The sequence below is a fragment of the Ictidomys tridecemlineatus genome, chromosome 5 (assembly GCF_052094955.1).
Source record: "Ictidomys tridecemlineatus isolate mIctTri1 chromosome 5, mIctTri1.hap1, whole genome shotgun sequence".
NCBI lineage: Eukaryota > Metazoa > Chordata > Mammalia > Rodentia > Sciuridae > Ictidomys > Ictidomys tridecemlineatus.
Window position 1 is genome coordinate 43,093,191 of NC_135481.1, and position 27,496 is coordinate 43,120,686.

The window sequence follows — 27,496 nt, forward strand, 5'->3', positions numbered from 1 at the left end:
AAATTAAATAATAAAAACCATTTTTACTTAATAAATTTTCAAAAATAGAACAAAAAAGATGAATACATATGCTAGGTTTTTATACTCTTGGTAATGGGTGAAATTGTTAATATTTTGACAAGAAATTTGGCTATATTATCAAGAGTCTAAAATGAGCCAATCTACTTGACTTAGTTCTGAGCCTCATCATCTTAGTTGAAATGTTCTCCCAACTAATCTTGACAGCTTCAATCTTCCCAGACCAGAAAAAGCTCTTCCTGAGAAACAAATCTTATGATGCCAGATGCCCTGTTGGGTGGGTCTTCAATCCTTGGTTAACACTGCTGTTGTTCCTTATGCAGAAACTTTCACAGTCTAGCAGCTACAGGTTCTATTTATTGAACAATTGTATTTTAGTAAGTTTTACAAGCATTTCTGCTAATTTATCTCAGTTAATACTCATAATAACTCAGTGAGGTTGAGACCAGTTTTTATCCCCAGTTCAAGACAGTTAACTAGTTTTCTCAGGGTAATTTAGGCAATTTGAGACTAGGATTGGAGCTTTAACCTCTATGTTCTAGTGTCTATAAAAGATTCCCAGCCTTATCCTCACCTACCACTTTCCCCAGCATGCTACTCGCCAACTACACTAATATTCTACCATTCCCCAAATGTAATTGGTTTCTCAATTACTTTAGACATATGTTAATTATTCTGTCAGGATCCCTGTACTCAGCCAACCACTGATAAAACTGACACTGAAAATCCAGCCCTAACATACTCATCACATTGTATTGTTAATTATTATTTTATTAAGTGTGGCAGAGACTCTTCATTGCCTGGTCAATATCGATCTTCTTCTTTTCAATAAAAGATTCTCAGGTTTTTTTGCAATTAGATGTGGCCATGTTTCTAAGTCCTCTCCAGTATAAGCTGTAGTTGTCACAGTGAGTAGAGCAGAAAGTTTCCTATGTTGGGAGTGGGAGAGGGTTTTTTCTGCCAACATCCCTCTTACATAGCTCCAACAGACAGATCTTGACCTTGAGGATTATGGATAGTGAAAAGGTCCAAGAAGTCTGAGTTCAGAAATCATCACACCAACCCTGGACTTCTCACTCATATATGTTCGCCTACTTTTTGTAGCTGGAAGCAATTCTTAACTGATGATTTGTAAAGTGTGGAAAGAAAACTTTTCTTTTTCTTTTTTCTTTCTTTTTCTTTTTTGGTACTGTCTAGATCAATATCCCTAGCACAGAATAGGACACACCCTTAAAACTGTTTGTTTAACATGTGGAATATTTTGTATCAGGGAAATGTAACTAATATTATCATAAAATTCAACATAAGTAAACACTGGTAACTTAGAAAAAAAAATTTCTCTTTAACCTGACCTTGTAATTACATTTAAGCAACTGTCTTTTACATCACAAGATATCAAATATAAGCATATAATTTTTAAATTTTTATAATCCATTTTTTAAACCTGGTTTCTGGTGCTTGATGGTAAAAATGGAAAATTGAGATGACTTTTCCCTGATTCAGGTTAAGAATGTCTCTACTTTTGAGCAGAAAGTGGATAATTATGTAAAAGTGGGATTTATATTTGAATGATTTGGTGATTGTCTTAGCAGTCCTCTCTAATTTTGAGCTTTTGAATATGGATATGTTTGCATTTGCTTTAGAATATATTCTACCTTGAGAAGGATTGTGTCTAATGATTTGTATAGGATTGAACAAAACTTTATTTTTGAAACATTGAGTTAATATTTAGCCAATGGTGCCAATGATTTCCTTTGTTCTACTGTTTACTGAACTCAAGGAGAAAACACGAGGTTATTTATTGCCCAAGTCAAGTGTACAAATAACCGATTTGGAAGGCAATAAGAGATTGCACAAATAAAATAAGAATGCTATTTTAAAATGTAATATCCTGAAACACACCTGATTACATACTTATGATCTTGGATAGATTGAACCAATAAAATCCAAGGAGCATTTTATTTCCACAGTGTATGTATGCAGCAAACTCTAAGCGATTATTTTAAGAGGCTTATGGTGAACGACCCGTTTCACTCTATCCCTGGAGTTCTCCCATAGGGACACGACAATAAAAATAGACGCTCCTACTAAGACTTTTTTCATAATTCCATGATGTTTGTGCATTTGAGGGAAGTTATTGCTTATCCCAGGAAGCCCATCTGATTTATATCTTTCTAATAAGAAATGACTACCAGGACGTTTAGTTGAGGTGTTCACTCTCTCTTCTATTGAGACATGCGTTTTCTTCCTTTGTTTTCAGCTTTACTCTTCCTCAACTCTCCAGTAAATCTATCAGGGGGCTTTAGTTACAGATGATCCTCCATGGCCTTTCTCAAGTCTACCAGTGTAAGAAATACCAAGAAGAAATTCAAGCCAGCTGCTATTTACTTCATTTTTCTCCTCTTTGATGTTTCTTGCTTTAACGGTAAACCTTCAAAGTCATCATTTTTGATCTGTAAAACCCTCTATTTGTCTTTCTACTAATGGATGACCTTGGAAGGTATGGAGATTTCTATACTAGAAGATTTCATTCTTCTAGTGTAAAGTGACACCCAGAGCTACTTTCCTAAGTTGTGACTGGAGATACAGCCAGAGTTTTCAGCTGCCATCTAAAGTGGGCAGGTGTGCTCTATTCATGAACTTGAGATCTCTCTCAGTTCAAGGGTAAAACTGTAGGTGATTGAACTAGGCTTTATTTCTGTTGCTAGTCTGGTTTTGATAGAGAATGATGACATCTCTCGGTTTTTGGTTTTGGGTGGTTAGGAAGTTGTGGCTCTGTCAGAGTAGCAGCATCCCCTGGGAACTCTTCCTTGGGGCTCTGTAGAGACTCTGTTCTTTCTGTTTCATCTCATTTCCATGGTGCCTCATTTCTCCTGGATATTGTGGGAAGCATCTTACTTCTCCAGATGCATGTTGACTCTTGCCCTCCATCACATTAAATTTCTTAATGCTTCTAATATTTTTAAGTGTTTATATATCTATTTATTTCTGTAATCCTAACTATGAGATATGATGATTTTATAGCTTCTGAGTTCTCAACCCAGAAACACACTTTACATATTTTCCTATTTAATGTAATTATTAAAATAATCCTATAAGGTAAGTATTATTATCTGCATTTATAGAAGCAACAAAATTTTGCCTATATACTTATACTTATCATAATAACTATTTATTGAATGTCTAATATGCAGTAGGAATTATATTAGGAAATGCACTTATTTTTATGTGATTATTTATTGCCTTGTTTGAAACTGAATTGCCAAGGTCTTGGCTTGGCACCAGAATCACGAGCCACCACACACCTTTGTAGGTTCAAACAGCAATTCTTTATTCCCGCTCTCACACCGCCTCCACACAGGTCCAGGGGCAATCTCGTTCTGCTGTCTGCCAGCACAATTCACCTACTCCACGAGGCTATCTCCAAATCCCATTTTAATCTCACGAGAACTCAACGGGAACAAGCAGTAGGAACACCCTAATCCCAGCAATAATCTTCAACCTCCAACTTCCCTAAAACCCATTGTCTTAAACTGGCAATGCCTTAAACTCAAGGAGCCGGTTACTTCCTCAAAACTGATCAGCTCTAAACCCAGATCCGCCTTGGTCCTTGAGCAAGGTCACCTTATTAAAGCATGCATGCAATGTCCCATCGAATGTCCTCTAAGCAGCATGGGGTACGCTTGGCAAGGAAATTTCCATGCGTCATTCCTACTTGACAATGGCCCTCAGCACTGAATTTAAGGCATTTTAATTTAATTGTTCTCTAATTTCCCTAGCAACTCTGGAAATGGAAATCTCATTTACAGATCTCCTTATAAAGTTTTATTTGTACATTGAATATTTACATAAGCAATCCTTTCTCCTCTTTTGGGGAAGTGTTTTTATAGCCAACCTTTCTTCATTCTGTTTCCAATAAACTCTTATAATAGCCAGAAATTTCTCTTTATAACACTTGTTTCACTTTATATATTTATTTGTATTATAAATGTTACTATCTGTATAAAACTAGAAAATATAGCTAAACAAAAATTGAGAAAAAAATCATTCCCTCTTCATGGAATAATTTCCCATTCTCTATTGTCTGGTATCTTTCAGCTAAAGACTAACCTATTAGGAAAATTCTTGGTTCCTAGGTTAAATTTATCTTTCAAATGATTCTCGAGCTCTTTGTAACTCTTTTTCAAAGCATTTAATAGGGGTTTGATTTTTAAAAATAACATTTTAATAGCAAAATACTTTGCTTTAAAGAAAAGTGTTCCTTCAACCAGCACATTTTCATCCCTGCCTTCTAATGTGCCAGACTCGGTGCTATGGAGTAGTGGGTAAAACAGACACTTTCATTTCTATTGTTCCTCAAAGAACACAGGCTCATTGAGGGCGAGGAATATGCCTAAGGTGTTCATTACACATCCACAGAATCCAACTTGCTTCTGGATACATAGACCCATGAGACACAGTTACAAGAGTGCGAATGAGAAAGGATAAAAGTAAAAGGATAAGCAAAGATATAACAGATGAATGCAAACAAAACCAAGCTAGAAATCAGCAAGATAATACCAGATGCCACTGAGTCAAATGCAAGACATCTTAGAATGGTAAATTTATAAATTTCAATGATATTATCATATCAAAAGTTATGTGCTATATAACAAGGCATCAAGTTAATATTTGTTGACTAAATAATGAACCCACTGAGAAACCTTCCTTAAATATATATATATGTAAAATTTAAGTGGCAAAACCATATACATGGGGCTGGGGATGTGACTCAAGTGGTAGCGCGTGCCTGGCATGCCTGCGGCCAGGGTTCGATCCTCAGCACCACATGCAAACAAAGATGGTGTGTCCGCCAAAAACTAAAAAAATAAAAAATAAATATTAAAATTTTCTATCTTTCTCTCTCTCTCTCTTAAAAATAATTGAAAATATATCACGTGAAGACAAACTTCAAAAATCTAAATATACCTTCTGATAATAAGAGAAATAAACACAGGAGGTTTTAACAAGATAAATGGAAAGAAAAGTGTGAATAAATAAACTATAATAGGCTAGTCATTTTTTTAAAGGGATGAAAAATAAAACTTAACAAAATAATCTTTGACTGATACAGAAGTAAAAAGATAGACATGCTAACCATTGTGGTAATGAAGGAGGAAATTATGAACATGTTCCATTTGTGGGGAAGAAGTAAGGATACAGGTAACATTTAATAAATTATTAGAGAAAAACAAACAAAATGAGTAATGACTGGAAAAATAAAAGGTAAGTGCATGATTTTAAAACTAGATGAAAATTTGTACTAGCTGATAGAAAGGAGAAAGGAAGCAAAAGGAAAAAAAATGAAATAAAGAGAAGAAATGTTCTAATGTAACAGAAATGTATATAATTGACTGAAGAAACATAGAAACACTGATTTGATTTAAATATTCTGATAAGTGAAAAAGGGGACACCACAAAGAAAGACTGACAGCTGGTACTCAGCAAATTTGCTCTTTAAATGTAGAAAATTAAGGCTAAATTCATGTCTTATACCATACATATCAGTGCATGCCAAATGAATTAAAGACCTAAACATAAGTGGCAAAATAATAGAATAAAGAATAATATATAAGAGAATATCTTTGTGATTTAGGGATTAACAAAAATAACTTCTCACGCAAGATTAAAAAATTAAGAACCGAAAGGTGAAAGAGAGAGAGAGAGAGAGAGAGAGAAAGGTGACAATATAAAAATAAAAGATTCCTATTGAATGAAGGACACCATAAACGCAGACACATATTGTGGAAAGATATTTGAAACTGAATCTAAAACTTGAAAGGTACTCATACATAAATTAGAAAAAAAGAATGGAAATCTCTCAAGAAGACATAAACCCGTTAAGAAAATGCTCAAAAGTTATATAGACTTCCACATTCAGAAAAAAAAATACTAACAGATTTTTAAAGCAATGCTAAATATTAATAGTCATCACAAATGTTAATTAGGACAATAAATGAGATAGAATGGAGCATCTGGCAGCATATAGAATATTAGGAAAGAAGAGCAGTAAGTTTCAGTGAGTACTGAAGAACTCTTGGGATCTGTGCTGGGAGGGCCTCTCTAGAGGGAAGTGTATAACATTTGTTAAGATTATGTCTCTGTTTAACAGTCCAGTGACTGTCCCAGAAAAATTCTTTCCCTTTGCTCCAAGGTAATGTGTTAAAAAAAATTTCTTCAGTTTTGTTTGGTGGGTAATATAGAATAGGGTGAGCATAAAAAACCACTGGCTAGATGCAGAAATAAAAATGTAAAGTTTTAAGAATAGTATGATATGACAAGTGTATGAAGCAGGACAGGATTTACAGGATAATGTATTTTGTGTAATTTAAACTTGCACAGACAAAAAAAATCACTGCATATTTTACAAGGACATGTCTGTATTTGAGGAAGTGCAATAAACATATTTATGTTGATGTCTGGAAAGGAAGGCAGGGAAATGGAAGCTGAAGGTGAACCTGAAGAGCAAAAAAGGAGAGAGAAAGGGAAGGCTGACAGTGGGCCAGGGGGAAGCAAGGTGGCTGGGAATCTCCACTCCCTCCCACTTGGCTGGTAGCAGCCCTCTTTATGTTTTTGTACTGTGTAAGGTGACTTCCAGGTAACATTTCACTTGAGAAAAAATTTCAGTTACTAAAAGCAGGATACTGACCTGCTGGATAAAGTTCTGTGCTTCTGAAACAGGCACCTTAAATCCCACAACCTGCCCCAACACAATCCGTGGGTCTTAGGAAATAAACCTAAAACCTTCTGTCTTTATTCCCCCATCTATAAACTGAGAATAAAGCACCTCTGTTTTTCTTAATCGCAAAATTGTTATTATATATAAAAAAAGAGTTGATGACCCTTGAAATTATAGCTAAATTCAGTGAGAGAAGCCAGAGGAAAGAATACCCGTTGTGCTGTATTAAAATTCAAGATTGGTTTTGAGCAGAGGTTTCTTTGTAGCACCAGTGGCAGAAAAAAATGATAGGGGCTCACACTTATGAATCTGGGAAAATTCCTGTGCTCACACCAGACTTCTCCCAACCCTGTCCCAAGTGAGGAATGAGATGAAGCCCTTGGATAATCAGCCAGGCCAATCACAGAAGCAGGTCAAGGTGAGGTTCCCTTAGGATCCAATAAGTAGTATGATTTATAAAGCATGTTACATCTGTTAATTCCCTTCCCCTTTTCCAATTTATCTCTGTAATTAATCCATGGTTCTCAAACTATTTGATCCCAGAAATAGTTTACATTCTTGAGCAGTATTAAAAATCCACAGAACTTTGATTTTTGTGGTTTCTATCTATTGATATTTATTGTATTAGATATTAAAACTTGAGAAATTAAAGATATCTATTTACTTTATTAATTTAAAAAGACTAAAAACTCATTGCAGTTAACATATATAACATGTTTTTCAAAATAACTGCATTCCAAAATTAATGCTTTTTTGAAATAAAAAAATATTATCAAAGTGGTATTATATTATTGTGCAAATCTCTAAATTCTTTATGATTAGTTCCAGAAGAGTATGTTAAGTTAAAATGCTTAGATTTCAAATGTTGTCTCAGAAAATTTTATAGCAGAGAAATACAACTTTCCTATTTAGTAAATGGCCTAAGACCAAAGTTTTGTCTTTCATCTCTTATTGAATTAGTAATGTTTTCTATATTAAGCTTGATGAAAGAATCCAGGAAATTTTGACTTTAAAATATTTGTCTCAAAAATGACATTTATAAAGAACATTAAATTTATCTAGAATAATATTAGGTTGAACTGGGTGGAATTATTAATATTTGACCACTTTTGGGGTTCATGAAAACAAATTTCATATTATTTTCTAGTATTATATATAGGAAAGTAAAGTTCATTGGGGTTCTTTAAAATAATTTTTATTAAGAATAACTTTTACCTTGTCTAAGGAATAATTTAGGCTATATTTTAAGAAAGATGCTTTTGTTGTCTTTGAACAGGTTCCTGAATATGTTTGAAAACTTGGTTTATGGGGTTTCTCATGACTATTGGTGAAGAATAAAGATGGTCTAGAAGCTTATGATAAATTTGTCAGTTTGTACCTTTTATCTTTGGCTATATTAGATAATACTTCACATGAAATAAAAACTAATTTTATTTTTTGAAATTGAAATACCAGTTATAGGGACAGGATTAGTTATAGAGATCTTAAAAATGTACAATTTTGTTATTGCTAGTCTTAATAGAACTTGCTAATATAGTGCCACTATAGCAATAATATTTTTCTTTGCATAAGAAGCAAGAATATATTTATGTTTGTCTATTCAAACACTTATTGTGATATATAATATTTAATCATATAAATATATATTTATGTAGTGATATTTTTTACTCACAATGTTATCTCTTTTTAAATCAAAGCCCATTCTATCAAACCCAACAGTTATGTAAAGATATTGCTTACCATTGATGCTTCATATTTTAAAATACAAATGGTTACTGTGTTGTGATATTTGAATGTGCTACAACCAAAGCAATCACTTTTTAATTTATGACGAATCTAAATTTTAATCATTATTTTTCCCTTGAACTGTGTGCTAGACATAAATTATTCTAAAGACAGTGTGAAATGTCATTAAATCTTATATGACACTGTAGCTCATTTAGCATCTTAAATCAAAAGTGTTTTGTGCTAGGAGTCAGAAAACCAGGATTTTTAGCCAAAATAAGAAATAGAAAAAAGCAGAAATTCCTCTCTTTTTCTGACATCATTATGTAGAAAATTCAAAGTTGTTTTGTTAACCTCATTCACTTTGGTTGGTGTCTGGGTCTGTGGCCAGTTAATGTGACCTGCATTTGTGGAGCATCTTATCAAAGACTCATTAAAGATCCCTACTTCCAGTCCTTAAAGATTGCCTCTCAAATAGGGTACTCCTATATAAATATAGTACTGTAGGGGATGGGAGTAATATAATACAGAATATAATTTTCAGTGGAGAGGTCAAATTTAGAATGAATACAAGGCATTCAGTTTAGGAAGCAATCAATGGAATAAAGAATGTAATAGTGTCTACTACAGCCTGAACTTTTCTTGTCTTATGTCCCACTTGCCATTTTGTGTACTGTGTATCCTGGTGCATCTGGGGTGGGAGCAGTTGGGTAAGAAAACTGAAACATTGGATGCTGGCTGTGGATCCAACTCTGAAAAATTGTAAAGAATTATAAATCCAAGAAAAGAAGCAGGGATTTTCTCTAATGATCAAGCCTCATTCTCTTTCTTTTGGAAAACAATAGAAGAGACTTAAATTTGCTCAGGCAATAGAACATGCATTGATCATTGGTAAGTTTTATTTTAGCTTATTCTTTTTGGTATGAACTAACCCCAATTCTTTTAGCTTATCCTCCTAGGCCACATCCTGTTTGACTGTTTTTAAAATATCTTCTTTCCAAATTCTGTTTTTGTATATTGTGCCTGTGGCATCCAAAAGCTAAATATTGTATTTGAGAGTTGTATTAATTAAAGCTGAGTTGAGAAATGGAAATGGATAAAGCCATATTACTGTGTGCACTTACACATGCAGACCATGGTGCACAGCCTGCTGGGAAGAGGCCTGCTTACACCTCCCTCTTCATGCTTCTTGGAGGTCCCTTTCTTTTCTTCCCTAGTGTCCTCTGTTTGACTGAAAGACACATACACTGGACAAATGCATCATGGATGGAGCTAGATTTTTCTTCAAGGAATTGTTAATGTGTTTGACCTAAATCATTTTCTGAGATGTGCTCATGGCAGGGAATTAGGGTGCAGAAATGCATCTTAGAAGAGGATGACACTAGCTCTCTCCTGTTAAATCTATATGGCATAATGTCCTCACTTGCTTCTCAAAAAATGTATGAATCTGTAATCTTGAGCTCAGAGATTCATGAGATGCATCCAAGTATTTTATAACTACTATTATTTATCAAGATGCAAATATTAGTTTGCCCTGATGGCACCTGTTAAGTGATACCTCTGTCTGGGAATAATATATATAACATGTGAGTTTTATCCCAAGCCTTTTTTATCTGCAGTTCTGATTCATCTACTTTTCACTAGCCTTCTAAACCATGCTGATGGGCAGGTAGTAGAAGAGCAAAGTGCTTCCTGTGCTGTAATCTTATCTCACTAGGGGTGAGGGTGGACATAAGGATCCCAGGGAAAGAAATGACCATTTGTTTTGAATCTGAGACAGGCATTCACTCAATGATTTAAGTAGAAGACCTATTTACCATTGTATATTTATTTTTTAGTTATAGGTAGATACAATATCCTTATTTTATTTTTATATGGATCCAACCCAGTGCCTCATGCAAGGTAGGCGAGTGCTCTACCTCTGAGCACTCACCAGCCTCCATTGTTTGTTTGTTTGTTTGTTTTAACATCACTAGTTGTGTGTAATGGTGACTCAGGTAATAAGTTCATAGGGATATTATGACAAGCAGACAGGTGCTCTTAATAAGACTCTTGATTTAAAGCAAAGCAACTATTACCATGGATCCCACATGACGTTTCCATGCTTCAGAGGCAGTTACACTCAGAAACTCCCTGCACAGACACGTTGGGTCTGTGTCTTGGTATCTTCATGTACAATGTATCTGATAATATCTCAGTAATGGGGTAGCACTATTCTATAAATAACTTCAGAAAATAACTATCAACACAATGCAATTACACAAATACGATTCATAACTACTCTGGAAATGATAGTTTTGAACTAATTTGGTTGAAGCCATAAATTATTCTTTATCTACTTCCATGTTACCACTCAGGATTAGACACTTGTAGAGTAAACTGATGTTAATATAATGCATTAGGAAGAATTCCCCTCCTGAGAGCCAGTGTAGCTTAGCAAAGTGATATTTAATGTTTTCTATGATATTTATTTAACAAAATGGCTGATTAGATGTTAAACAGAACAGAGGTTAATGATCTTTGTTATTGGTATTATAAAAAATTAAAAAAGAATAAAATAGAGTTAATGATGTATGCCATTATTGTTATTATGGAGATTAAAAACATGCAGTTGTTGAATGCAGTGAAAAAATGGGCACCAAGCTGGGAGTAATTAGCAAAATTATATCATCTTCTAACCTTATAATTAATTACTTTGTTTAGCTGTAGTACGTTTTAATGTTGGTCTTCATTGGCTTCATGTAAATATAAAAATCTGTACATCATTTTGAATCCAAGGGATGAGAGCAATTTCATTATGATTTCCAACATCTGAGAAAGAACCAGTGAAATCTGTAGCCAGAACTAAAAAAAAATCACATGGGAAGAGATGAGATAACCCAGCAACCTCTAGACAGGGGGAATCAGCGGAGATATGGGAAGAAACTTTGGAGACATCTTTAGCTTTGGGAATAATCAAAACTCTGGTGCTTGGTAGTGAAGTAGGATGATTGTTTTAAAAATGCATTTTATATCTCATGATAGAAGAAAGGATTTTGAATGTACTCACCATAAAGAAATGATCAACGTTTAAAGTGATGGATGTACTAATTACCTTGACTTGATCATTACCCTATTTATATAGGAATCAAACATCATTTGACCTCATAAAATGTACAAATATTGTTTCAACAAAAACTAAAACTAATAATGATAAAGCAACAGTAACTAAAAGCAACTGTTTGACCATGTCGACTTAGAATGCTCCGTTGTTCTATGGATTGTTCAATAAAAGACTTGTTTTTCTTTTTCACTTGTATTATTTTTAGGGTTGCCAGATTTAAGAAATAAAAACACAGGATGCCCAGTTAAATCTGAATTTCAGATAAACTATGAATAATGTTTTAATGTAAGTGTTCCTATGCAAAATTTGGTGCCTACTTATACTAAAAAGCTCTTTGTTATTTACTTGAAATTCAGATTTAACTGGGAATCCTGCATTTTATCTGGCAACCATAATTATCTTAAAGTTTCTGAATTTTGTTGCACTAGCTTGAGCTAGTAAATTCAGACGTTAGGTTTGAAATGAAATATTCTCAAAGACATAACATTGCAAGTATTCCTCCCTTGCAGTTAAATTCAAACTGTGTAATGTTTTTCTAAAGTACACCATCATTTGTGTATATGGAATTCACAAGAACATTTACATCTATTTATAAATATAGAGTGTGCTTTTTTATTGTTGGCCTACATAAATTTCTAAATAAGAGTGCTTTTCTTTCTAAGTTCTTTATGTCCTTGGTATCATACTTAGAGTTTGTGTGCTAAAGCAAAATAGAAATCATGCAATAGTGAAAATTGTGTGAATGCTACTTATCTGTGGCTGTCTTTGTCACTCTCAAACATTCTTCTGCTTCACATCTTTATCCCAACTCATGATATGAAAAATAATGTTCAAAGACTTATAGATTTCCAATTGTTCACTGGAGATATTACTAATGCTTTCTATTCTTTTTAAAAGGAACAGATAAGAGTGTTGCTAAGAAAAGTTGGGATATCTGGATTCTGATGAAGTTCTACTAAAGCAAATTTTTTAGTTAGCCTTTTTCAATCTGCTACATCATTACACTATTTAAACTAAATTGGCTAAAGTGAAATAATTTGGAGAAACAGGAAAATAAACAGTCCTAATTCATTCCTCTGAATGGTTGTTATTTGTTGTTATAGGGAAAACAGTACACAACCTCTCTGAGTTTTTAATCTTTCTTTTTTTTTATTTAATTCAACGTTTTTTTCTTAATTCACTCTTTATCTTTGGGAGAAATGGAGAAATGTTCATGCTTGATATTACAATCCAGTTTGAAATCAGATCAAGAAAGGTGCAATTTCCTAAGAGGCATAATTTTTATTTTTGTGTTGCTATCACTAAAGAGTATTATATAAAAAGAAGATATTTATATTCTAGAGAAGCATGTTGATTTGTATTCTTGTTTCAGTTGGCATTTGTTTATAGTGAAATTTTCTTAAGATTGTTGATATATGTTGTATTCAAACTGAAACTTGCTTAAAAAACTGTTTTTATGTTGAATGCATTAAACATAAATTCAATGGAAATTTAGTATTTACTTAGTACCTGTTAGATGTTATGTACTGTACGGTCATAGATATACATTAAGGTCAAATCATATGATATTGCCATATTTTTCTGTTTTTGCTTAACAAAAAGAACCATTTCATATGTTTTTACTAAGTATATGCTCTCTTTCTTGGAGTATCTTGTGAACACAATGCATAATAAGCTGTAGTTACTTAGACCACTGCTTTTTTTTTAATGCTTTGACCATACATAATAAGCATGATTTTATTTTTATCTAATCAATTCTTTTCATTGGGTCATTCTCTAAAAACTTAAGAAAAATTAACTGTTTTAAGCAATATTACTAAAAACAAAAAAAAGAAAAAAGAAAAAAGAAAAAGGAAAGAAGAGAAAAGAAAAGCATACCAGTGTGAAATGCTAGCCACATTTTTTTTCTGACAGGTCTCATGTTCATCAATGCACTACAAAATTTACCTTACCTACCAACTGAGAAAACCGGTGAAAATTGATAGAAACTGCTATGGCAGTTCTGCTACATTGGTCATTTTAAAAATGTTTCTGAAAATTCAGGCAGAGATATAGGTCACCAGAGAGAAATTTCTATTTTTTTAATAATATAATCTGAGATAAAAATGAAGATGACAATTATGACCCAAATTTCATAGTATGTTATATGCTGTATTAAGTTAAACCATAAGAAATCAGCATTGTGATAGATAAAAAAATGTTTGGGTATTGGAAATTTTACATAGTTTAACCTAGTATGAAATGGAAGATAATCCTTTTCCTGAGGGAAATTAAACCAAAATTATAGTTGGATTTTCCATAAGGACATGCAGTATATTTCTCAGAGAGGGTTTCCAATTGTTCATTGCCACAGGTAACTTGTTGAAGGGACTCGTTCCCTGGGCCACTTCACAGCAGTATTTGCAATGACCTTTTATATCAGGCAAGGTAAAACTGTATAGGCAGTAGTGGGACAAGACACAGTAGCATACCTGTTTGTGTTTACCAATATCCTGCTCTGATTAGGTGAGACATCTACAAAGAAGATCACCTCTTAGGACATAGATTATTTGTCTCTTATCCACAGCTAGCCAAGTGGATAGAAGTATATCAACATAGCTGGGAGCAACCATCAACTTGCTAAGCATGTGGAAGGCAGACAGGCATGAGCTATACACACATGAATTGTCCTCTTTCAAAGGTCAGCCTGCTACATTGCTAGTGTATGCCCGAGTCCAGGATGCCCAATATCCTCAGTTTAATTTTTCTGATGTCACCACTTGGATTCCATAATATGTGGTGACATTGGAAGATAGCAGAAAAATAACAAGAAATTTCAGTAGCATGAAATAAATTTTGCTAACCTTTTGTACAACTCAAACACTATGAAGGTGTTTCTAATGCTTTTTATGAAAGCCTTTTTTTTTTCTTTTCAAAAGGTGTTGATGGGTACATCCCTTTTTGAAAACAGAATTTTCTTTTGGAAATTAAACTGCATTTATGAATATAGTGAACCAAATGTAATGCAATTTGCAAAAAGAAATTCATGCAATCTTACCTATACAAATTAATTCATATTTGAAAAACATTATTTCACCATGTTTTATTATTTTGTTTTGAAGGATGGTATTCAGAGTATTTTTCCAGTGAGAGGATATAATTGTAGGAAGAGAGAGAGATTAGGTAAGATGTAATAAAAATATAGAATTTAAGTTGTTGAACACATTGAAAGCATTTAACAATTAAATGCTTTATGTAAATACATTCCAATATTATTTGACTATGATAAAGTCAGATTTAATTCTGTTTTTTTTTTATTGATTGTTCAAAACATTACAGAGCTCATGATATATCATCTTTCATACATTTGACTCAATTGAGTTTTGAACTCCCATTTTTACCCCAAATACAGATTGCAGAATCACATCTGTTACATACTCACATTTTTACATAATGGCATATTAGTGACTGTTGTTTTTATTGAATGCCTCTATCAACTTTCTTTTTGAAAGCTGTTCTTTCAGAATTTGGGGGATTTTAATCTTAGAGATAACATTTTGCATTATTTAATGTATTTGTATATAATTAATACAAATGACTTTTCACTGAGAACAGATATTTTATATAGATTCAATACTGGATTAATAAACACAAACATTTTAATATAAAATAATTGAGTAGGAGTTCTTAACTACTGAATCTAATGACTCTTACATATAACATACTTGTCACCTTGATAAAATCTTACTTAATAAAACATTTGAAATATTAACAAATTTTAACTTGAATAAAGTTTGTATGTAGTTCATAATATAATGTGCTATTGAGGATTATTACTTTTGTAAATATAACTAGTCAGAAAATATGGAAGTTGTATTTTCGATGCTAAATGAAATCTTGTGGGAGAACATTTGATATGCAAACTAAGCATATTTTACTGAATATATTTTGTTAGATGGTCATGTAAAGTAACAGACAAAATCTCTACTTTTTAAGTGTACATAAAATATAAATATTATACACAGCAATGGGGGTAGCATGTGATTTTATGATACATGTATACAATGTACAGTGTCCAAGTCAGGTTAAACATTTCTATCTCCTCAAACATTTATTCTTTTTTTAAAGTAAATTTTTAAATTTATATATGACAGCAGAATGCATTACAATTCTTATATATAGAGCACAATTTTTCATATCTCTGGTTGTATACATAGTATATTCACACCAATTTGTGTCTTCATACATGTACTTTGGATAGTAATGATCATCACATTCCACCATCATTAATTACCCCATGCCCACTCTCTTCCCCTCCAATGCCCTTTTTGGTAAAACTTTCAAAGTCCTTTCCTCAAGTTTTTAAAAATGTACAGCTCATATGGGAGAAATAGAGGAACTCTAAATAGGGCAGAGGGGTGGGAGGGAGCATGGGGATATTAATGATGGTGGAATGTGATGATCATTATTATCCAAAGTACAGGTATGAATACATGAATTGGTGTGAATATACTATGAATAAAGAGATATGAAAAATTGTGATGTATATGTGTAATAAAAATTGTAATGCATTCTGCTGTCATATATAAAAATAAATAAATTAATAAATAAATGTATAACTCATCATTTTTGTCTATCATCACCCTACTGCTCATTACCACACCAGAACATCTTGCTAACTAACTTAGCACCTGTCTAACTAACTTAGCATCCACTGACTAACCTCTCCTCAATCATCATCCCTTTTACACTTCCCAGCCTTTGGCAGCCACCATTCTACTCTCAAATTCTATCAACTCTTTTAGATCCCTCAAGTCAGTGAGAAGGGGTGTACTTGTCTTCCTGTGCCTGGATTATTTCACTTAACATAACATGATGATCCCAGTACTGTTCACATTATATAATTGAACATTATGTAATTGACAGGATTAACTGAATAGCATCCCTTTTGTGTATGTACAATATTTTCTTTATCCACCCCTCGGTTGATGGACACATTGATTGTTCCATTTCTTTGCTCCTATGAATAGTGCTGCATTTAAACATGGGAGTGCAAAAAATCTTTGATATATTTATATCATTCCCTTTGGATGTGTACTGAGCAGTGGGACTGCAGGATTGGATGGTAGTTCTAGCTTTAAACATTTTTAGGAACCTCCATACTGGTTTCCATAATGGCTGTACTAATCTGTATTTCCACTGTATTCAGGTGTCCCTTCCCTCAATAATCTGGCCAGCACTCTCTATCTTTAGTCTTTTGCATAATTGTCATTCTTGCTGGAATAATTTTTTTAAATGGAATATCTTATTGAAATTTTTTGGGAAAAGGAACTGCAGCATTTTTACTGATTATTCCAAGATTATTTTTAGAGTATCCATAGTGTAGGAAATGTTATAATGCTGTTTTTAATTTACTGTTGGTAAAAGCACAGATGTTTTACATCATATTCACCTATAAGCTTTATTTCAGTAGATTTTAGGAATGTTGAATTGTGTACTCAAAGATACCCTGTTCATTTATTAATTAAAGGAAATAATAAGTTTTCATTCTTCAAATAGTAAAATGCAATAGCATTATTTTATAATGGCCTTGGAAATGTAATAAAAATAAACACACATAAGATTTTGTTGATAGGAATGTATTCATTATTCCAATATGATGAACAGTTTCTAGGTACTAGCATTCATAAGGCAGTGCTGGTGGAAGTATATCATTAGTAGGTAATTCTTTTTTACTCAACCTTATAAGTAATTTCTAGAACATTAGGATAAATATAAAATCTGGCTGGAGAAATTTCCCACTATTTACACCCACTAGTCAATATGATTTCATCAGGTAAAGTCTATGGCATTGGTCATTTTCATTGGTATATTAAGTGATGATTGTGTAATTTCCAAATAACCAGAACATAAATGTATAAAAAACCAAATATGTTTAAAATTTTTTTTTGAGTTTACATATTCTTCAAAGGATGGAAATGGATTAGCCAATCATTCTATCAAATCAAGGATTTATTTTAATATCATATATTTTTAAAACATTACTTATGAACTCTGTTTTGTTTTTTTCCATTATCAGCAACTTAAAGACTTTAACCTTTAACAGTACAGATTCAGTATTAACTGTCAGATAGCATGTTTCACAGGTTAATTTTTCTATTGAATTTTTGTACTTAGGTCAGTAGAGATGACATTATAATTCTTTATTTTCTTGAATGAGGCATTATGTCAGTAGGAAATTATTTTGTGTCTGAATTTGCATTTTATCATAATTTGACAAATACAGTAAAGTCTCAGATATATACAAAGTATGATCCTAGTAGATTATAATAGCTATTGAGGGTATATAAATTAAAATGAAGTGTTTATCACTCCTGGATTTTATTTACCACAAATCTTGTGTGTTCATGTCGTATTTTTCTCCTTCCATTAACTATAAATGAAAAACAATTTGAATAGTAAATGGTGTATAAAAATACTGGAAACTAAGTTGAAAGTAATTTAGGAATAACTAAGGTACTAAGTAACTAATATAATTTTTCAATAGAATTGAATTTATAAGGCTGTGTTTCTTTGGTTTGGTGTAAATATACAGTAATTCAATATTGCTATAACATTGGAAAGTCTGGCTATTTTGACAATAGTAATTCTGCCTATCCAGGAACATGGGAGATCTTTTCATCTTCTGAGTTCTTCAATTTTTTTTCTTTAAAGTTCTGAAGTTTTCATTAAATAGGTGTTTCACCCCTTTTGTTAGGTTGATTCCCAAGTATTTATTTATTTATTTATTTGAGGCTATTGTGAATGGGGTAGTTTTCCTAATTTCTTTTCAGAGGATTCATCCCTGATGTTTAGAAATACACTTGATTTTTGGGTGTTAATTTTATATTCTGCTACTTTGCTGAATTCAACAAGTGGTGCTGGGAAAACTGGAAATCCATATGTAGCAAAATGAAATTAAATCCCTACCTCTTACCCTGAACAAAACTCAAAGTGGATTAAGGACCTAGGAATTAGACCAGAGACCCTGCAGGTAATAGAAGAAAAGGTAGGCCCAAATCTTCATCACATTGGCCTAGAACCTGACTTCCTTAACAAGACTCCTAAAAGGCAAGAAATAAAATCAAGAATGAATAAATGGAATGTATTCAAACTAAAAAGCTTCTTCTCAGCAAAGGAACAATCAATAATGTGAAGAGAAAGCCTACCGAATGGGAGAAAATCTTTACCACATGCACCTCAGATAGAGCACTAATCTCCAGGATATATAAAGAATTCAAAAAACTTAACACTCAAAACATAAATAACTCAATTAATACATGTGCTAAGGAACTGAACAGACACTTCACAGAAGACATACAATAGCTCAACAAATATATGAAAAAAATTCAAAATCTCTAGCAATTAGAGAAATGCAAATCAAAACTACTGTAAGATTTCATCTCACTCCAGTTAGAATAGCAGTTATCAAAAATACAAGCAACAATAAGTATTGGAGAGGATGTGGGGAAAAAGGCACACTCATGTATTGCTGATGGGACCGCAGATTGGTGCAAACACTATGGAAAACAGTATGGAGATTCCTTAGAAAATTTGGAATTGGACCACCTTTTGACCTAGCTATCCTACTCCTCAGTTTATACTCAAAGGACTTAAAATCAGCATACTGCAGTGACACAGCAACATCAATGTTTATAGCATCTCAATTCACAATAGCTAAGCTATGGAACCAACTGAGATGCCCTTCAACAGATGAATGGATAAAGAAAATGTGGCATGTATGAACAATGGAATAGTGCTCAGTTGTAAAGAAGAATGAAATTTGGGCATTTGAATATCATGCTAAGTGAAATAAGCCAAACCCCCCAAACCAAAGGCCAATGTTTTCTCTGAAATGCAGATGTTGATCCAAAATAGGAGTGCTAGGGAAGAATGGAGGAATTTTGGATTGGGCATAGGATAGTGAGGGAAAGGGAGGGGGCGTGGGAGTTGGACGGATGACAGAATGAGATCATCATTATTACCTATGTACATGTATGATTGCATAAACAGTGTGACTGCATTGTGTACGGCCAAATGAGTGAGAAGCTGTGCCCTATTTGTGTACAATAAGTTGAAATGCATTCGGCTGTCATGTAAAACTAATTAGAACAAAAAAAAATTTAAATCCTAGAATGTGAAATCAAAAAGTTAATAGTTTTGTTCAAAGTTAAGAATTTCAGTTCATTAAAAAAGCAAATAAGGGCTGTGGTTGTGGCTCAGAGGTAGAGCTCTTGCCTAGCATGTATGAGGCACTGGATTCGATCCTCAGCACCACATAAATAAATAAAATAAACATACTATGTCCATCTACAACTAAATATATATATATAAAAGAAAAAAGCAAATAAAAATAGATTAGTGTCATATGTGGTTTATTACTATATATTTTATAGTAATAATATTTTATAGTAATAATAATAAACATAATATATTTCAGTTAATCAAAAAGAAATAGACAATCTGAAAATCCAGTGAAAAGAGTGTGACAAAGTAATGAACAGTTATTTCTTATAAGGAAACATAAATGTTAATAAACATATAAAAAGATGCTCAAGTTCATTAGCTATCAGGGAAATATCAAGTAAAGGTTTGCTGGTAAACCTACTGGGCATAAATTACAGTCTGGTAAGATCTTAGTTTTCAGACTTGAGGAACAATTGGAACTTTAACACACTGGGATGGGATTACAAATTGGTGTATTTTAGAAAAACAATTATTTTTTCTAAGTAAAGTTTAAGACCCACAGACCCTATGACCTAGTAGTGGGTCTTCTAGAATCACTCTTAATATTGTTAGGAGGGCATACCAACATAATCCTAACCACATTTATCTGCATTGCTAAATAACTTTTGATATATGGAGACAATGGAATCAGATTCAAATGCTATAGGCATGATCATGCTTCAAAAACTTAAAAATGTCAAAGCATGTCACAGAAGAGTTTCATCAGTATGATTCCATTGTGTTCAGTTCAAATTAAGGCCATCAGGAATAATAGGTTATGTAGTGTAGACCTAAGTGACAAAATCCAAAATGAAAAGAAGAGAAAAATATCATTCAAAATGTATCAGTTATATCTGGTGGGGGAATAAGAATTGCAAGCAAAATGGTAAAATGGGAAGATTTAAAGACATCCCAAAAGGTTCTAGCTGCACAAATTGGCTAGTGGGAACACTGGTTTTCATTTATTGCTATTCTTTAAACCACTCATGTATGGTACATATATACTCATAATAAAATCTGATTAAGATAAAAGAAATTTGATAATTTTGATCTATAATTTTGAGACCTACAAAAATATTCTTTTTGGATATTGAGGTACATTAAATGAATTAATTAATCAAATATGAATTGATACAGTAAAATTAAGCTATTGAGCTTAGTTGAGTCCTAGATGTCATAAAAATATGCCTTCACTAAATGATAATCAGGATTCTATTTACTGTTGATAGGGCAATATATTTAATTTTCAGTGGTTCAAAATGAATAAAACATCTCAAATAAATACTTTATCTGCCTATTATTATCTACATTAAATATATAGAGATAATATGGTTATCAAAAAGATCTGGTGATAGTTAAAAGATGAAATAAACATAAAATATTTAAAAAGGTCCAGAATATTTAATTTCAGAACAGGAAGACTGATCAAGTGACAGATTTGTGTGTGTAAGTCACCCAGCCATCAGTTCTCTGATTCTTGTAAGTTCTCTGATTCTTGATAAGATCTCTTTAAAAACTACATGGGCAGGTGGGGTTGTGGCTCAGTGCTAGAACACTTGCCTCCCAATGATTGGGCCCTGGGTTCAATCCTCAGTACTACATAAATAAAATAAAGGTATTGTTTCCATCTACAACTAAAAAAATTACACAAACAAACAAAAAACCTACATGGGCCAAAATAAGTTTAGGTGTATACAAAGGCACAATTAAAATGTGATGGGATATTTATTTGAATCTTGAAAAATTTGCCATTGGAACTTGAAGACAGAAATCTTCCATAAAATGTGATAATGACAGAAATAGATTCCTAGATTTTCACTTCTGAGTTGTCTACATCTTTAAATGATTGCAAGTATTCTACATTTCCCCAAATACATACAACACAAATTTTACTCAAACTAAGAGAAATAGTGAAAAAATCCTGGTAAAAAATACACTAGATACAGCAATCTGTATACAGGGTAAAGTTGGGAGTTCATAACCCACTTGAATCAAACTGTGAAAGATGATGTATTAAGAACTGTGTAATGTTTTGAACGACCAACAATAAAAAAGAATACACTAGATTTCTACATTTCAAATAATCTTTTCTCTTGACACTTTTTTTGTGCTTTTAATTTTTAAATGTTCTCAGGCAGGGCACTGTGTGAGCTGGATAAATGGTGTACCCCGTAATCCCAGGAGTTTAGGAGGCTGAGGCAAGGAGGATTGCAAGTTCAAAGCCAGTCTCAGCAACTTAGTGAGGCACTATGCAACTCAGTGAGACCCTGTCTGTAAATAAAATATCAAAAAGGGCTGGGGATGTGGCTCAGTGGTTAAGTACCCTTAAGTTCAATCCCTGGTTAAAAAAAAATTCTTTTAAATGTTCAACATTTGGTTTGCCATAAGTCTTCAACAATGTCAGAGGTTATGACACAAAGGATGGTTGCACCCAGAGCTTATGATTTCCATGTATTATTCTGTTTCAGACAATAAGCCAAATTCATGGCTTGGTTCTTTATTGAAGTTCTTTTCCTTTTCTAATACATAAGAATTTAATTTTATCCCACAACTGAATTGGAGCTTAATTGGAACCTTATATTTTAGGCTACAATAACACTTGAATCATATATTTTATTTAGAAGACTTTATCACCAAATATTATAATTGATTATCATACAGTTTTTATGTCTGTTATATCTATGGCAGGCATTTTCACAACAATCACAGCAGTCTCTTGCACACCAAGTATTGTGGCAAATATTTAACTGTTTATTCTCTCATAAGATGTGTGACACAGGTACAATTTGACAATCTTCACTGGTGGAAATGGGTTGGGAATCATGTGATATCCTAAGATGCCTCATTTATAAGTAGTCTGGAACTCCTATCACATACCAAAAACATACTCTGTCAGCCTCATGCTGAAGTGCCTTCTTTTATGAAGGTTTTCTAAATATTCTTCCTTAGCTCCTTTTCTTTTTGTACATTTGCTATCCATTTTACAAGTGCTCCTTTTTAGCAAACAAATTTCCACCATCCTTTAACACTAACTGGGGCTGAGGTTGTTGCTCAGTGGTAGAGCACTTGCCTTTAACACTAACAATTCTGTCATTCTTAACCACTGCCCTAGGACTATGGGGCAATAACTGGAGGCTTGGGCTACTGCATTTGATTAGCTTTACACTTAAAATATACTCAGACAATACTAATTTTTTAATATATATATATATATATTGTAATATATATATTATACAGATGAATTTTAGTATCATATTGTGTTCCTTTTATATATATATTTCTTGTTGACAAAAATATGAATCTTTATGTATGCTTTTAAAGATGTATTTTCAATACTAGAAATCATTTATTCATAGCAATATGGTGAAAATAATTTTTGCTTAGGAAGAAAGTGTGCTGGAACATTTGACTTTGAAAAATCATTGAAGTAATGAAGTTACTAGATTTTTTTTTCTTTAAATTTCACAATGAAAGGTAAACAATTGTGAATATCTATAAATATATTAAAAAGTTGTAAATTTGGGTGATACCTGAGCTCATCATGTATTTGCAGATATGTTCCATCCCAAAGCTAATCTACCAAAATGCAGCACTGTAATCTACTTTCTGAACCCTATAAGGTACAGTTTTAAAATGAGGGTCAAAAGAAGGTGAAGACAGGCAGTAATACACTTGTTGACCCTTCCCAGGAATTCCAGATAAAACCCCAGAAGTTGAGTCAGAGATAATCACAAGATCTGGAATTTACAATAACAAACTCTCCATATATCTACCTGTCAGACTTCTTCCTCTTAGGGAGGGACAAAAGGTCACTCAAATAGTTTTTTTTTTCCATGAAAACGTTTTTCACTCTTTTTTAGGATGTACTGAGAAATTATAGTAGGAGTTAAATAGACTTTTAAATTAGTCTTTAACTGAAACTGTTTATTCTTAAAGACCCAAATGTTAAGAAACTTTTTTTTTTTCTTTTTAATCCAGGCTGAGCAAAGGAAAAGTTGGGAGAGTCGTAACAAGAACATCAAGAAAGAAAAGCAAAAGATGGTCTCATACAAGATCAAATGTTAGCAAATTTTATGTTAAAAAAACCACAAAAAGTTCTAATTTAGATGAAATTAGAAACAAAATTCTGTAAGAGATTGTAAATCTCTATGAAGCCATCTACTAAGGTGAGACGTTTTTCAATCCTCTTTTCCTACTTTTCCCCCTAAAGAGTAGATGAAATCCTGAAAATACTGTCAATTACTATTATAATTTCCCTAGCAATAATTCTGTCAATCACATTGTTTTCTTAGGATTTTGTAGGCAATAGAAAAGAGTGCGGAGACATATTCTTTTCAATTTTGTCTTGAGTTCTGTAATATTAACATGATTATTTTACTTAACTTTTCAAATTTCTGATTAGTTAAAGAAGTAAATCCACACTTTTCTTTCTCATCTCTCTCTTACTCAGATTATGATTTAAAAGGTCTTTCAACTTGTTTTCATGAAATATAGCATAAAATGAGTCTTAAAAGGAACATGTGCAGTGTGCGAATTTGCGTTTTAGCAATGCTTAATGTTTCATGGCATTTCTTAAAAAACAAAAACCAGTTTACTGTACATAATCATTTACTGTCAGCTTAAAATCTTTTAGGAAACATTCAGTTATTTAAAATAATAATCTGAAGTTTTTCAGATGGGCATAAGAGTTAAAATCATGTTGGTGAGGTTTTTATTAAAATTTATTTATCTGCTTGTGGTTAAAACAATGGTAAAAATCACCACAATAAATTTGCTTCATAATCTAAGCACATGGTACATTTATTTCAAAAGCGGATCATTTTCTTCTAAAGAGAAAACTAATGTCTTATTTTCAAATTTATTATATGTCTAGTATTGCAGAAAAATATTATTGTTAGGTGCAACAAATATTTTCCAAATTTCAAACAACAGATGCATGCCATCAGTTACCTGAAGGGTCTTATCTAACTGTTGAAAGCTCTGCATGAGTTTGCAGCTTTCTGTTCATAAGAGATGCAGAGAGAATGAAAAGGACTGATAAAATGCATTGAGATGTTATTGTCAATGCTGTTTCTCATTTTACACATGAGGACTTGGCACATAGGTGGTGTTCTGTACATATTTAGGGAATAAATGAACATTCTGAGGCATGGCTGGCAAAGTTGGATTTAAGCCGGAATTATCTGATGCCAAGTTAGGGGCTTTCCTAATGTCTTTAAGTAAGGAGAAGTCATCAGAAACAGTCGTAAAGAAGAGACAGATTTTTAGACCATATAACTATAGATACAGAAAAACTTGATCAAACAGAAATGTAAAAGAAACATTGACAAAGTAAGCATTGCATCAATAAATAACACTTAAAGGATATTAAAATTAATAGATTTTTTAAATTAAAGAGGCAAACTCTTTAAATCCTTCTGAATACTAAATTTACATATCACAATTAGAAATGTCAATTGCAATCTAAGCTTATCTGCCAATTTGAGACTTACTGATTCTTGCTCATTTAGGAATCCCCCCACCCACCGCCAGTTATTCCTTATTTCTTTCAAAAATATGGAAACTTGTTTGGTAGTGATACTATAGAATATGCCAACCAACTGTCAAGTTTAGAAAGTTTGCTTCCTGGCTTATAATATATTCTTTTCATCCAATTTCAGGTTCTCTGACAAAAAAAAAAGCAGTATGATGATGACTTTTTACTAGTGTTTACTTATATTTTATGTATATCCTTTCTGCAAAACCAAATGAAATTTCTTGTCCAAATTCCTATATTTCTTTCAGGAAGTCTGAATTAACAAGAAATTAAGCAATCTTTCTTGTTTTATTTATCTCAGGGATTCTATTTGGAATCAAAGTTCTTTTTGTATTATTTTTATGTTCTCATTGCTTTGTGTGGCATCCCTAAATTCTTGTTGCATCTGACAAAAGGCATATTCCATCATTTTCCTTTTTATTTTTTTATTAGTCTTCATGTAGAACTCAGATGAGAAAGGATGTGGTATTGTTTTGACTGCCTGCCATAATATAAAATGCAGTAAAATGTACAGCTGGTGATAGTCTATTTAGAATTTTTTAATGAAATATAAAGGAAAAGACCAGGTGCTTAATTTTTACATGCTGCATTTCATTTTAAAAATTCATGGTATCTTTTTGAATAATTTTTACTCATGCAGATGTTCTGAATATTGGAGACAGACGTTTATTGTATTTCCTTGGTTCCCATTTCACACTAAGCTTTTGCACAAAGAAGGTGGGTTGAATGACTATATTATTTGTGAGTCAGGATCCCAAAGATAATTATTCTCAGATAATTGCTAAATTACTCATGGCAAGACTTTCAATATTATGTACCTTGATATTTTTATTTTTTCTAGTTCAGATCTGGAGAATAATGGTTGTTTAACATAATGGAAAGGAACTTTAGGCTATTTGGGAAGAAATGCATGTCAGCAGAAATGTGTTGACTTAAAATTATGGATAAGCCCATTTATATAATTTGTCATAGGCTGAATCATTGCCTTAAGAACTGTATGTTATAGATTTGAGAATCGTGAAATTTCCAAATATCAGAATTGCTCCTTTTTTTTTAGCCTGAAACACATTATGAGAAATTCTGTCTGAATTACTTACAATTAAGTGATTAGAGATTATGATGATTTTTAGGCTTTGCCCCTCAAATTATAATATAGCAAAATCTCAACAATGCCTTACCCTTCAGATAAAATATGAGTCTTAGGTAGATAGCTTACAGTGCTATTGTCTGATATTCATGTATGATCCCTGTGTTTAAATGATGATTTTCCAGCTTGGTTAATGAATGAATATGTAAAGGACATCAGGATATGTCTTATGAATGATTATCATTATCAGTAATGATGGCAATGAATTCATTGTGAATTAAGTTACTTCCTGTACTTAATAATCTTCATTTTTCAAAGTTCTATCATTCTGGAAAGAAAAATTACTAATGGATTTCCATTTGATAAATCATCTTTTAGTATTAAATTAAAATGAGCAAGATCCTTTTAAAAAGAAGTATTTGCTCACTGCTGTTTATCTCCTCACATTGACTCGAATAACAGGAAGAATAAGTCTGCTTGGGGAAAAGAATCCCCTTGGGTTTTGTTCTACCTGTTTCTCATTAATCGATTCAAGTAGAAGTTAAAAAAAAAAAAAAGAAAAGAAAAAAGAAAAAAAAAACTCTCAAAAAAGAAAGTCCATTGTCTTGCATGACTGCGTGTTCTTGCTATTCATAAATTTTGTTCTGTTTTCCTGATTTAACCAAAAAAAGGCACTTTTCCTGTTGAGGTTAATTTGGGATATATAAAATAACCCCATCCTCTAAAAAAACAAGTTTGAAATATTTTATCCTGGATATCAGTGACAGTCATTTGTTTTCCTCTATATTTAGATCCTCTTAGTATTCTTCTGAAGTCATAAATTGATCAAGATTATTATCTCATTTTGGTATATCATAAGGCTGTTGGAAGGGAAAAAAAAGAGACAAACAAAATCAAAACCAAACAATTGAAAAAAAATCCCTGAAATCCAAAAAAGAATCATCCATGGTTTCTGATCTGAATTACCATTTTGTGACTGAAACCAACTCCATGTGATATATCACTTTGATTAGCTTTCTCCTTGATTTTTAAATTGTAACTGAAACACTCTTGGGCATATTGCAA

At 32.4% G+C, this 27,496-nt stretch overlaps 1 long non-coding RNA gene across 1 annotated transcript in view; it reads left to right on the plus strand.

Annotated features, from left to right (window-relative positions):
* Nucleotides 1–23,642: 23,642 nt before the first annotated feature.
* Nucleotides 23,643–27,496, plus strand: part of LOC144377525 (uncharacterized) — a 109,837-nt gene continuing 105,983 nt past the window's right edge. Inside the window, exon 1 of the long non-coding RNA XR_013438527.1 lies at nt 23,643–23,974. This is a non-coding gene — a long non-coding RNA (uncharacterized LOC144377525). The remainder of the gene's footprint in view (nt 23,975–27,496) is intronic.